This window comes from Elephantulus edwardii, unplaced genomic scaffold (genome assembly GCF_000299155.1).
Source record: "Elephantulus edwardii isolate Elephantulus edwardi_28Jun2011 unplaced genomic scaffold, EleEdw1.0 scaffold00072, whole genome shotgun sequence".
Classification (NCBI taxonomy): Eukaryota; Metazoa; Chordata; class Mammalia; order Macroscelidea; family Macroscelididae; genus Elephantulus; species Elephantulus edwardii.
Window position 1 is genome coordinate 10,135,598 of NW_006399822.1, and position 14,737 is coordinate 10,150,334.

Consider the following 14,737-nt stretch of genomic DNA (forward strand, 5'->3'; position numbering starts at 1 on the left):
TAAATATATCCTTTATTTTTTTTTCCCCTTCTATTTTTTCCCCCCTTTGTAAAGAATCCTGGTGATACAGCCCAGGACACGTTAGGCTTATAACTGAAAGGTTGATGGATCAAATCCACTACCTGATCTGCAGGGGAAATAAAGATTTTCAGTCTCAGAAACCCTGTCCGCCACCCTGTGAGTCAGAATCCCTTTGGGTAGAGGGTTGGAACGATAGGCACATATATGACAATGTGACATAGATTAGAATCCCATTCTTCCTTGGGAAGAGACGAATGGTCATTGTGGAAGCAGTATAAATTTATATTTTATAGAAGAAAGAGACCATTGCACACATCCTCATCTCCTAAAGTCATCTGATTATATGGATCTGCCAAACATTAAGCATCTTCATTTTTTCTCTCTCCTGTTCCTTGAAAATGTTAACACCTTACCTAACTTTGAATGACAAAACCCTCAGAAAGCGCAAAGTGTTTTCTGTTCTGACACTTCTAACACAAACACATCGCACCTTCACACTGCTCAGCTAACTGTTCCCATTAGTGGGCCCTGTGATTTTCAGAACTGAAAGTGGCATTCAAAACAGTTTCCTCTAATTAAAGACCAGGCAGTGGTATGCTCTGTGCTGGGCTGATGATGGTCTCATGAAAGGACTCTCTCCAGGCAAAACCATCTCTTACTTTTCTTTAGCAGGGACATTTAAAGAATAATAGTAATACCAGGATTCTCAATCACATTTATTCTATGCCACCACCACCCCCTTTTAACTATAAGGCACTCTGGTGGTGTTCACTGCATGTTGTGTTTCTAATAAAAAGGTGGTGGCTGTTGTGAAGCATTGAGTTGGATCTGAACATAGAGGACCCTTCGGCAGGTTTTCAGAAGCAGTCAGTTTGCATGGGAGGAGACTTCCTATCCTCCTCCTGCGGATCAGCTCATGGATTCGAACCGTGTGCCTACAGGATTGCAGCACAGATTCTTATCACTAGGCCACAGAACCCTCAATTAAAAGGTGAATGATTCAAATCCATCATTCATTTTGCAACAGAAAAAAAAAAAAAGTAGGCAGACTGTTGGGTAAGAGTCCAAAGACAATCGGTGAGAAAGGTATTCAGAAAGTTTTAAAACACTCGAGAGACCCCACAAACCAAACCCTGGTCATTTCAACTCATAATGACCCTCCATCAAGTACCAGCCTCCGGATTCCTTTTCATTTTGAATTGTGATCTGAGTGCAAGTTTACAGAGCATACTGAGTTTTCAATCATTCCATCCCATTTTTTTTTATTTCTTTTTTAAAATTAATTTATTTATTTTTCATTTCAATGAACATCTACAGAGATTTGGGAATTCCATTCATTCTTTGTTGCACTTTTCTCCCCGTCCCCCCTCCAACCCCCCCCATTTGCTCCTCTCCTTGAAAAGCAAAAGAAAAACTCCTTCATTGGTACACAATCCCCCCCCCCCGCACACCGCCCAACCCCACCCTCACCCCAAATATAATCCACTCTGCAACCCTCATTCCGTACTCATTCCATCCCACTTTGATCCACTGCACTAATGACAGTACACACGATGTCTGATCATCTGTTCATTCCATGCGATCTCTCCCTTCACTCCCTGAAGAAGTGTTTATCCTCTATTCCTTTTCTCCTCCTCTCCCCACCAGCTCCCCTCCCTGCTAACCATACCCAGTTGATTCTGTGTATAAACGTTCTCCGGCTTCTTAGAATGTTGTTGCTTTGTGCTGTTGAGTCAGAACCAACTCACAGCAGGTTCAGAGGCTGTAAACAGGTAGGGAGAAGATTGCCCATCTGTCCTCCGTGGAGCAGCTGGTGGATTCGAACTGCCTGCTCCTGGGTTGGCAGCACAACCTCTCACCCACAAGGCGACCAGAGCTCCCTTTTAATAGTAATGGTTTTATGTAAACAAGTCAATCACAAAAGGCTGTAAATCTTAACTGGAGTTGACTGTCTCCTCTTTCCCCTGTAGATGAGCTGTGGGCTCAAACTGCCGACCTCTCCTTTGCTAGTCCAGCACTTAGCCTCCTCCATCACCAGGACTCCTTTCAAAAGAGGGAGTTGCTATTTCAGAGGTTGGGCCAAAAATTAAGAGATCTGAAATTCTTTTCTTATGGACTATAAAGTTTAATGACTATGTCATTTTCCATTCAAATTCTTATCTTCATTTTCTATACATATCCCCCCCTGCCCCCCCAAATATCTGCAACTTTCCTTTTGGAAAAACCACCATGGACCATACATTGCAGGATGGGTGAGGAATAAAATATAAATGCGGTGGCACGAAGTGACAGGAGTGAAATCTGGCCAGATAAGCATGGTAGATGAGGAGTATTATCTGAGAAATGAGCTCCGCGGCGTGGCTGCTGCCAGCTAGCTCTCCACGCAGTCAATATAAATATGCAGCCTCAGTTTAAAGCATCTGCCGCCATGCAAACTGGCCCCCACAGGAACAAATTCTATCTAAATTAACCTCCTGGAAGAAAGGTGTATTCATCCTCTGAAGTTGGAAAACAGCAATTTCAAAACAACACCCCATTACGTCAGGTGGGAACAGATACCTTGCTAGAGCTAAAAAATATATATATATATATCTCACACACACTGGATCCTGCTTCTACCTGTTTCTTAGGTTTTAATTGATATCCTGTACGTTCTGGATGCACCAAGCAGCAAACACTGCCTGTATCTCTCTTACTTATTTTCACCTTCTCCTTGGAGAACTTGTTCAAGGGTCAATTCTATTTCCTAGATGAACAATCTCAAGGAAAAACAAAGCAAAACACGGCTATAGAGTCAATTCTGACTCGACAGGATTCTCCATTGGATTTCTGATGCTTTTGAAAGGAGATGGTGTATCTTCCTCTGGAGAAGAGCTGGTGGATTTGAACTGCTGGCCTTTTGGTTACTAGCCTAGTATGTCATCCCCACTCCTATGGACAAGCACAATGCAATCTTATTGAGTTGAGAATCTTTGCCTTTTCTTTCTTTTTTTCTTAAATGAAACTCTAGTTTGTCCAGATATATCAAGTCTCTTATTTCCTCTACAGCTGGAAATGTTCATGGCTAGGGGAAAAAAATGCACAAAAGTGCAAAATATCTAGATAGGACAAATAATATAGGTGTATTTTGGAAAGCTTATTTTTTTAGAAGAAAATGAAATATCTTTTCTATTAAAATATTACCTATGAAAATTGAAAATGACCTTAGAGTATTATTAAATCTTACTTATGTGGTCTGAGTGGAGGAGAAACACTGAGAGCTGCTTAAACTGTCTCAATTAGATAACATTATTACAAGATGTAGCATTTAATTTGTTTTGTGTTTATAGTATAACTAAGCCAATAATGCATCCTATGGGGAGATTTAGGGGGTTGGTTTAAAGAGGAACAGTTCTTTGAATTGCTGCTATCTGTACAATGAATGCTTTTAAAGTAATGGGATGGTTTATTATCATAGGTAGCTTAAACACTCTCCCTGTAACACTGTCTATTCTGTCTAGTTTAGCAAACCTTATTTTGCAGATGTACACTCAGTAGAAAATGACAGAAGGATGTTGGGTTGGATTTAAGAGATTGCCACTAATGCAAAGCAATTATAAGGGAACAAAAGCCAATCTACCCATGATCCAATCATGTTAATGGCAGATGATAGCTGGCTCTCCCAGGCTGTACTTAGAAGCTGGGTTGCCCTGGGGGAAGGTGGGGCTGAGCACAGCAGGCAGGCTCAGGCGGAGGGCTGCCTGGCCTTTGAAGAGAGAAGTGCATGGCTCAGGTGGGGTGAAAAGAACCAACCCAGGGCACCTAAGAGCATCCACAAAGCCACACAGTGGCCGGTCCAAATGGTGCTGATCACTGTCTGAACTGCAGTCAGACGCAGTAAGAACCCCTTTCATCACCACAAACAAAAACAAGTCACAAGGCACTATGCTAAGTCATTAATTGAGTAATTAATAATTAATATACATTTCCAATTAGATTCACCATAAGGTCTTAGCTATCTGAAAAGAGGCGTGGGGGGGGGGATCCTTTCTTTGATCTTTCCACTCTGTTTCCTATTCATCTGAGAAGTCCTGGTGGCATCATGTACAAAGCATTGGGCTGCTAACCAAAAGGTCACTCACTGCTTTCCATCCACCAGCTGCTTCTCAGAAGAATTTTTTCTCCCCAGAAGTGTTCTCCTTTTAAAAACTGTTATTATTTGAGTGAAAATGTACAAAGCAAAAGAATTTTTCATTCAACCATTCCTACACAACATTCATTTCAATACCCACAATGGAATCACTATTTCCCCAGCTGTTTCCTGTATTTCTGATTCCCACTGACCCTCCTACACCTCTCTGGGCCTCTCCTTGCTTTAGTCATCATGTGCTGGTCACGTCATGAGGATTTAGAGCCCACAAACCCCTCTGGGGCAGGGCCACTCCCTTTCTACTTTACTACAGTTTACTATGAGTCCAAATCCACTCCACAATTGCAGGTTTGGGGCTTTCTGGATCTGGATACGCACAGTTAGTAACAGAGGAGAAAGAGACGGACTCTGAGGTATTTCGTTCCAAATTAAAAAGAAAAAATAAAACTCATTTAGGAAAATTCACTTATTAACAGGGTAAGATTACGAATGGGCTCTTAAATAGTTCTTTTGCCAGCCTTCAGTATGGACTGAGGCTCAATGTCAAGAAGACAAAGATTCTCACCACTGGACCAATCAGTAGCATCAGGATGGATGGTGAAGAGATTGAGATTGTTCACAGCTTCAGTTTGCTCGGCTCCACAGTCAACACTCTTGGTACCAGCAGTCAGGAAATAAAAAAGCATATTGCGATGGGAAAGTCTGCTGTTAGGGACCTCTCTAAAGTACTCAAGAGCAACGGTGTCTCTCTGGAGACTCAGGTCTGCCTGATACAGGCCATGGTTTTTGCAATCACTTGTTATGCATCAGAGAGTTGGACAATGACTAGGGAGGACAGAAGGAGAATTGATGCCTTTGAGCTGTGGTGCTGGAGAAGAGTACTGAATGTACCATGGACTGCCAAGAAAACAAACAGATTCATCCTGGAGAGGATTAAACTAAGCAACTCCTTGGAGGCAAGGATTCTGGGGCTTCGTCTGACATACTTTGGGCATGTTGCCAGGAGGGACGGGTCCTTGGAGAGGGACATCATGCTTGGGAGGGTGGAGCGAGGACGCAGGAGGTGAAGACCCTCTATGAGATAGATGGACTGATTCAGTGACTGGGGTAATCGGGATGGGTGTGTCGGAGGCAGTGCAATTGGCACAGGATAGAGCAGGGTTTGCAGGGTTTAGGGCTGTTGTGCATAGGGTCGCTATGAGTCGCAAATGACTCGACGGCACATAACAACAACAAACTGTTACTTATTTCATTAATATATTGCCTCTGTGAATAATAAATTTCAAACAACAGAATTTGGGTTAGGGAGGTAAGAGCTAAGGAGTAGATGGCTTTTTCATGAGGTAACAACAGTGTTTTAAAACTGACTATGGCGATATTTATTGTACAGTGTCATGCACTGTTTGTTGGACTGCTAATTGAGAGGTTGTGGGTTCAAAGCCCTCGGCTGCCTCAGTTAATCCTAGGGAGAAGGATGGGTGATTCCTCGCAAAGATTTACAGCCTCAGAAACCCAGCGGGGGTTCAGTATTAGGCATAATCAATCAAAAGGCTGTGGATTTGTTGTGTAGGTTTGAGGTTGATGGTTTTGCAATTCCATAAATATATTAAAAGCCATTGATCCAGATGCTTTAAATAGGTGATATGTGAGGGATGGGAATTAAATCATAATGTCTTTTTTAAAAATAAAACTAGAATATTTTAAAACAAGACTTTTTTTTTAAGGGACTTCTAGTGGCTTAGTGTTAAGGAATTACATGCCAATACAAAAGTAAAAGGTTCAAATCCAGCAGCTGCTCCATAGGAGAAAAATGGTCAATCTCTTCCTGTATAATTTCCTGCCTCTGAAAACCAAGTGGTGCATCGGCTATGGGCTAGTTCCACCTCAGCGGTATACAACAACATTTAAAAAAAATACATTATTTTCTGAAATAATTTTTTTTTAAATTTTTATTTCTCACATTCAAATTATATAAAATGTCCAGATCGCTGTTCTTGAAAGCAAACTAAAGAAAGTCAAATTGAAATTGGAACTGAGACACAAATGGAGATTTGTACACCAATGTTCATAGCAGCATTACTCACCATCCCAAGAACATGGAAACAGCCCAGAGGTCCAACCACAAACGAATGGATTGAGAAATTATGGTACATTCACACAATGGAATATTATGCAGCACGCAGGAGCAATAACTTTGTAAATTATGACCTAACTTGGGAGGGACTGGAGAGCATTATGCTGAGTGACCTAACTCACACCCCCAAGGATAAATATTGCATAAAACCATTACTGTAGAATGCGTATAAGGATCCAGGAGGGGTGGGAGAGGCTGGAAGCAGAGGGATGAGGATGTGCAGGGGAAGAGGGGATTAATTATTGGGGTTGTACAATTTGATGGGTGGTGGTGGTGGTGAGGAAAGTGGAAAGAATTTGTTCTTGAAAACAATGTATTAGAATTTTGTAAATAAACTAGTAGAAAATGAAAAAATCCTACATAAAAAAAAGGAAAGTCAAATTGTAAGATATCAAGGCAAGCAATGATCTGATCACCAACCACATTTAGAAGCTCCAAAGTGGAAACTGGAACGAGATTTATTTCAATAAAAATTTTCATTTTGAGATCAGTTGTAACCCTGTGAACCCTCTGCCTAGTTTTTCTCAGTGGAAACATTTCTGTACAACTACGGACTCCAACGTGGCAGCCAGGATGCTGACATGGATATAGTCACAAAGATCATCACCATCAAGAAATACACAAAGGCCCTTTCACGGCCACCCCCACTCTCTCCTTCCCCTCTCTCTTTAACCCTGCAAATCTCACTCATTGCCACATCGTGAATCATAGCTAACATCCCCCTGGTTTCCAAGGATGTAAATCCCATAGGAAGAGACTGCCCACCTTTCTCCTGTGGAGCCACTGGTGCATTCGAATTGCCTTGACAAGCTTTAATATGTTTTTCATTTCTACAGTTTCAGAAATGTTATACAAATAGGTAGAGTACGCAGCCTTTAAAGACTAGACTACATTTATTTCCCCCCCCCTTCACTCCGCATTCTCCCTGGCCATTCATGCAGGCTGCTGCACATATCAATACTGATTCCTATTTATTGCTGGGTAGCATTTCACGGTTTGGATGTACTACGCTCTATTTAACCATTTACCTGTTGAAGGGCACCTGGCGTGCTTCCAGTTTTTGATTCTTATAAAAAAAATGCTGCTAGAAATATTTGTGTGCACATTTTGAGTAAGTTTTTATTTTCTGGAGCAACTGTGCAAGAAAACAATATCTAGCTAGGTTATATGGTAATTTTATTTTTAGTTTGTTATTAAATTGCCAAACTGTCTCCCAGAGTCTCAGTACTGTTTCATATTCCCATCAGCAAGAAATAATCGATTTGGTTTCTCTGCTCTCTTGCCAACATTTGATCTTAACACTACTTTTTTTTTTTTTAATTTAACTTTTTAAACTCATTCTGACTTGTATTTTATAACATCTCACTGTGGTTTTAATGCATATTTCCTTAGTGTTTAATGTTATTAAATAACGTTTCATGGGCTTTTAGTCATCTCTAAACCTCTTCAAGGGAATCCTGGTAGCCCTGCGGTTAAAGTGCACTCAGTTGTTGAACAAAAGGTCAGTGGTTCAAATCCAATTGGTAAGAGAAAGAGCAGGCAGTTACAGGAAGACTTGCGGGGCAGTTCTACTCTGCCCGACAGGCGGGCTCACTATCAGAGTTCCTCAGTGGCATCGGGTTTGGTTTTGGTATATTGTCCTCGTGAGCAAAATATCTCCTCCAGCTTTTTGTCCAAGTTCTGACTGTTTCGCGTGCTTCCTGCCTTGTTGATTTTGAGAGTGTTTTATGTTTTCTAGAGAGTCTGGTTCTTCATTAGGAATGTGCTTAGCAAGTTTCTCCAATCCTCTGAACAGAATCTTTCTTTGAATAAGTTTTCAATTTTGATAAAATCCAATTTTCAATTTTCCTTTGTATCCTTCCTTTTGATCGGTTCAAATACCTTACCTCACCTTATATAAACATGTATCCTCACAAAATGAAAATGCAAAAGTAAAGGACTTTTTACCAGCCAAAAGTGCCATCAGGATATTTAAAAAACAACAACATAAAAACAAAAAACACAACAACAAACAACTGAAGAAGAAATTGGTAGATTTTTTTAAAAACAGAAATTTGAAGGGTAAGATTAGCTTACAAGAACTGAAAAACTTATACATTACTTTTGTAACTCACCAGCTGTTCTTTTTGCATTTCCATTACTGTTTTCTGTTGCTTATGAAAACCTCAGAGGAATTAATGTAAGCAAAATAAAAATGAAGAAAATGAAAGCTGGCTGGAGATAATTACAGTTTGGGGTTTGCAGATCAGTAGTTCAATAGCAAAAAAGAACAAAGCTGCTCAAAGATGTTTTCATAAACAACCCTCTAACACCCCAACACATGCATGTGTATAATGTGTGGTGTGGTGAGAAGAAATGAAAATGCCTCTTGTGAAAGCAGAAAAAGAAGTGGCTTTCTTTATCAAGAGATTTTATAAACTCTCTAAACAAGATATTTCTCTATAATTCTTATATCTGGTCTACTTAAAACTGTAGCAAGTCCATACCCAGCCCTCCCACTGACCTCCAGTTAGTGTTCCAAGGGTCTAGAGATTGTAGCAGGCATAAGCAGCCTCTTTTCTCTCTTACAGAGCAGCTGGCGGTTTCGAACCATCAACCTTTCTGTTAGCAGCCCAGTAAGGTCCTACACTATCAGGGCTCTTTATCAAGTGCATGGACAGGTGTATATATGTTTATTTATCAAAGACACACATGCAAACAAATGCAAGTTTAACGTAAAAGAAAATGAAGGGGAAATCATTTCTATCTCATCCTTTTTTAGTGTAAGAGAGGATGAAATGAAATGAATGAAGTTAGGTCACAGTTGTCATTCTTAGAAAGGTCACAATAAAGCTTAGAGCAGTGGAGAACAGAATTAGATACTGGAAAAGGAGGGAGCTCTGGTGGCCTAGTGGTAAGGAGCTATGCTTCCAACCCAAAGGTACACAGTTCGAATCCATGAGTTGCTCCGAGGGATAAAGAGAGGCAATCTCCTCCCGTGTGATTTACTGTCTGCTGCTGGAAGGTCAGTGATATCAGTTCTGACTTAACCGTACACAAAACCAACAACATTGGAAGAGGGTTCCCTCTGCATGTGACAGCTTTATTTTATTTGAAGCACTCTATTTTGAACTTAAAATATGGTCATATTTTTTATTTTCTTTTTCTCCATTAGTTTATTTACAGAATTCTAATACAAATTCCTTCCATTTCCCTCACCCTCCTACCTATCAAATTGTACAACCCAATGATTAATCCCCTCTTCCACATCCCTCTGCTTCCAGCCTCTCCCACCCCTCCTGGATCCTTATACTCTTTCTACAATAACTGTGTTATACAATATTTATCCTTGTGGGACTGAGTTAGTTCACTTAGCATAATGCTCTCCAGTCCCTCCCAAGTTAGGTCATAATTTACAAAATTATTGCTCCCGCATGCTGCATAGTATTCCATTGTGTGAATGTACCATAATTTCTCAAGCCATTCAACAAATGGCCATATTTTTTTAGAAACAGAAAATATCAAGATGAATCTGAACCACATAAGATCAAGTTCCTCTTACCAACGTATTACGGTGTGGTCAAATCAGAGGCCAGTGGTTCAGTTACAAAGATAAAGATGAGTTTATGATCAAGCTTAATTACTCAAGTTATTGGACATTGAATTGTCCTGGTCTGAGCAAATCAAAATGCCCAAGTGCCTGACTCAAATGAATGAAATGTTTTCGGTGGAAAATGAAGGTAGGTGCTTAGCTTCAAAAGTACATTGAGAGTATATTTTTGTGAGATTCCCCACCCAAATATTTTGACACTATCATTGACAATAAAGAGAGGAGCTCTAAATAGCTTTCTGCTGTTCTTCCCCAGCTCCATCTGCTCCAACCACATGGATCGTCTTGCTATTCCTGGAACAAATCAGTTGCATCCAATCTCTCAGTCATGATACAATTTTCTTTCTTTCTGGTGTATGCTCTGCCATGTCCTTGGCACCTTTCCCTTCAGGGCTTGGCTCCAGTGGCATCTTCTTCGTGACCTTCCAAGGACTGTCTGTCTTTGAACGGTCAACGCTATCAGCTCCCTTCTGTGTCAGCTTTCCTCTTTCACCCACATCTGACACACCCTAGATTTCTTTCGTTGTTGGTTGCCTATCCTTCTCACCCCTACTCGGAACCCTGATAAATTGGAAGCTCCAGAATGCAGGAATGCTTGTCTCTTCTGGCCATTGCTCTGTCTCAGGAGACACATCACAATACAAGTGCTCAGTTAATTGCCAAAGGTGCTTACAATATTTCTTGTCTCAGAGTAGCCATCAGAAAGCCTAGAATAGATGCTCTTGGTTCGGTCTTTTCCATGTATCCCAATAAATCCATTTAAATGCTTCATTAAGCAAATGGGAAGAAGGGAGGGAAGGGAGAGAGAAAAGAAAAACAGGAAAAAGTGGAAGGAGGGGGAGATACAAAGATGGAGAAACTGCAAAAATTAGAGAAAGGAACCCATGGAGACAAAACACAATGAAACAGAAAAAGTGAAGTACACGTCAGTCATTTTCTCATATTGGAGGATGACCAAGCATCGTGGAGCCTGTAAAGTTATACTCTATGGATTATGGGTTGGGCTCCTAACTAAAATGCCATGGTTCAGACCTACCAGCCGCTCCGTGGGAGAAAGCTGAGGCCTTGTCAGCACGGGCACCTTCGGAAACTAGACGGAAGGTGACCAGGAGTCAGAGCTGACTCCCGGACTGGACTATGGGTTTGAAGACTTTATAAATAGAATTGACTTTCATTTGTGGATGTTCGTATTTCAGATGTAGACCGCCAACTGGCAGAGAAATACGTCAAATAGAAGAGAAGGTAAATGAGCCTGTATCCCTTTCTAGCAAAGGATTTTGCATCTGCAGTTACATGCACCTGTTTCTTTCTTTCAGGAAACTAGGCCCCAACAGCTAGGTACCGAGAAGATAAGGACTATACAGGACAGTGCCCTAACCAGCCCAGAGACCGGGGACAAGCTTGATCTCCAGGGCCGTGGAACAGGGATACACACCACCGCATCAGAGGGCTGGGCTCCTTTACGCCACGTGGACAGAGCCACTGCTCCACGCACCTTTGATGATGCATTCCATGCATTGGCAGCTGCGATTTCTCAGACAGCTGTACTCATCAATACAGACAGAATAAAGAAAGGCATTTCAATGGCTCAGGTATGTTTCAGAATAAGAAACTTAAAGACAATCTTCTCTATGTAAGTTTGAGAGGTGTACCTCAATTAAACCTAGAACTTCAGATGCCAAAGAGTGTTTTTTTAAAAAAAAAAAACTCCCAACAAGCCATCATTCTATCAGTCAGATTAATGATCTGAGAAGAGAAATTAAACTTAAGCTTGCAACAAAAATGTCCATGGCCTATAAAATATACGTATATATTTTACCACATCACGTCTACTCTGGGTCTACTAATCAGAAGGTCAAAAGTTCAAACACAGAAGCTTGGGAGAAAGCTTGGCAGGCTGTTCCTATAAAGGTCTACAGCTGTGGGAACCTTACTGGCAGTCCTACTACGTTCTATAGGGTCACAATGAGTCAGAACCGACCTGACGGCGGTATTTTGGTTCGACCTAATGGATACCATAGACGCAAGCCCTGAAATCTACCCTCGCTGAATTCCTTATTCCTGTCAGTTTTCGGAAAGTCACTGAAAAAAGCAAAGCACACACTTGTCATCTAATTGCTTCTGACCCATTGAAACCCTGCAGGGTTTTCAAAGCTGTAAGCTTTCCAGAAACAGATTACTACCCATTTCTTTCTCACAATAACTAATGAGGTCAAATGCCAATCTTTCCGTCAACCTCTCAATGTTAAACCCACCTCGACGCCTGCAGTGATTCCACCTCCCAGTGACCCTAGAAGATGCAAGAGACCGTCCACAGGTTTTCAGAAGCTGGAACTCTCTACGGGAGTAGACTAGCTCCTCTTTCTCCCGAGGAGGGGTGGCTGTATCTGAAATGCTGACCATTCCTTTAACCACGGCACAGCTAGAGCTCTTAGAATGTCACTGACAAGGTGGGAGAATCAGTGTGGCTTCAAACTTCTCCACACCACCACCTAATGCCACAGAACACAAAGAAATGCTGGCTATGGAATTCAGAACGAAAGGAAATATATCCAGCCCAATAGTTTGAAGGAACCCTTGGGTGACCAACAGGTTAAATTCATGACCACAAACCAATCACAGGAGCTTTGAAAGACCCATGTGGCAACCCTTGCTGAAGGGTCACAGTCACTGAAAATCCGTTGAGGGCAATTTGACGTGGATGTCACAATGCACTGCAGAGTGACTGGGTTTCTTGTTTTCTTTTGTTCTTTGGTTACAAAACCTCAGACTCACTGCCATCCAGTGAGTTATGTCCCCTAGGCAACCCTTCTCTACTGGGTTCCGAGCCTGTGAATCACAAGCGAGGCAACTGCCCGGTCCTCTCCTTTGGAGTCGCTGGTAAACTCGAACCATCAGGAAGGCTCAGCCCTTGGGTCAGTGGTCAAATCCCTATGGATAATATTTGTGAGTTCTTCCTGTGAATGTTGTCGCCTATTCTCTGTATTCCCATGGTCACTCCCGTGAACTCTAATGTTCAATATGGTAAGCTAGAGTTCTTCTGTCTCAGTAATATTGACCAAGTAGCAGATCATTCTTTATTGTAGAGGGCCGCCATGTGCCTTATGAGACAGCAGCATTATTGGCCACCAGGTTAACTGCCAATACTTCCAATCATGACAGCAAAGATGTTTCCATAGATGACTGAATGACCACTGGACACACCCAAACCAAGAGCTACTGCTCTGAGGGAAAGGGTGATATGTGCTAAGGCTCGCAGCAAGAGGTTCGGAGAAAGAAACCCTATAGTGGAGAACTGGTGATGACTTCAGTCACGGCAGCGCCATTACCAAGGCTTGCGGGCAGTGGGTTGAGGAAGCCAACCCAAATGAATGGCAGGTTCCAGTCATAGTTGAAAGGAATCAGAGGCCCTGGATGGAGTGGGAGAAAAACGCAGAATTCACCATAAAGACTGAGCTCACTGGTCCGATAGAGACTAGTGGAACCACTGAGTCTGTGGCTCTGAGATGCTCTTCACGTCTAAAACTGAACTCACTCTTTTGACTCAACTTTCAGCTAAACAACAGAAAGGCCTGGAAAGTGGCAGTAACACAGAGAGGCCCTCACACCTTAGAATAAACAACCTGTTGCGATCAAGATGGTAGCATTTGCCCAGAGACAGAACTCTGAAAGCAGGAAAGGATAGGGAAGGAGGGTAACCAGAAACAGAAAACACATGGAGGACCTAGGAAGATGCTACACTGCGGCCAGTGTAGCAAAGCAAAGCATTTATCAACAGGAAAACGGACAGCCAATTGTCTCTGTAAACATCCACCCCAAAATCAAAGCGAACCCACATTCACTGAGTCACTTTTGACTCATGTGAGAGCCCCAGTAGGCTTTAGAGGCTGTAAATATTTCCAGAAAGAGAATGCCCATCCTTCTCCCAAGAAGTGGCTGGTAGATTCGAACCGCCAACCTTTAGGTTACTAATCTGATATGCTACACACTATGCCAACAGGGCTCCCTAATCTTTCACCCTGGTTACACCTTTTTAGGAGTTGCGCACATCAAGCGTAGGAAGCATTTCTCTTGGAGCCACACAGAATGCCCTGCATACATCTCGAGTTTACAACTTCATCCCTTTGCAGAGACGATTCGCTCTCCCTGTATCATCTTCATGCGATTGTGTAAGTCTTTGCAGCAGAGCCGTGAGCAAGCGACGATAAAGATCAGGGATGGTGGGTCTAATAGCACACCGTTTTCTTAACACTGAATATATAAATTTTTATAGGCCAGTATCATCTACGCTTTTAAACTAAGAAACTTCTGCTATGTGGCTCCATAAATCCATGGTACTGTCAGACCATCCCCTTCTCTGTTGATTGAGTCCCTGGAGGAAAATTTTATTTCAGAGTATACTTTTAATGTAAACAAATATTTCTTCTATTTCTATTCGAGTTCTGGAAGTAAGCAAGGGCGTCAATAATTAATGTATCTGCCTCTAATGTCTCTGATTGCAGTGAGCGTCACAGAAAATCTATGAATGGGTACATATGTGCTTTTCATTTCCTACTGAAAACATATATTTTCTCTGAAACTATATTTGGGTTTAAAGTCTCTGACTTAGAGTATTAATATACTGAACAGAGGAAACATTAAATCTCATTGGTTTAAAGTAAAACATACAAACACATACAGAGAGAGAAACAAAATATGAGATTAAAGGCTGAAATATATTTGAATAAGCTGACATTTTATCCCATTTAATGCTCTAATTTCACTCTAGACACCCTCGACAAACAGTAGACTCATATACATTCTTATAGGGAGCTCAGGCAGAGAATTGTGATGTTAACCCAAAGGTCACACCTTCTGGCAGTTT

General features: G+C 41.6%; 1 protein-coding gene across 2 annotated transcripts in view; it reads right to left on the minus strand.

Moving 5' to 3' along the window:
• CNTNAP4 (contactin associated protein-like 4) overlaps positions 1-14,737 on the minus strand; it is a 329,264-nt gene that overhangs the window by 55,995 nt on the left and 258,532 nt on the right. The gene's annotated exons all lie outside the window — the stretch shown is intronic.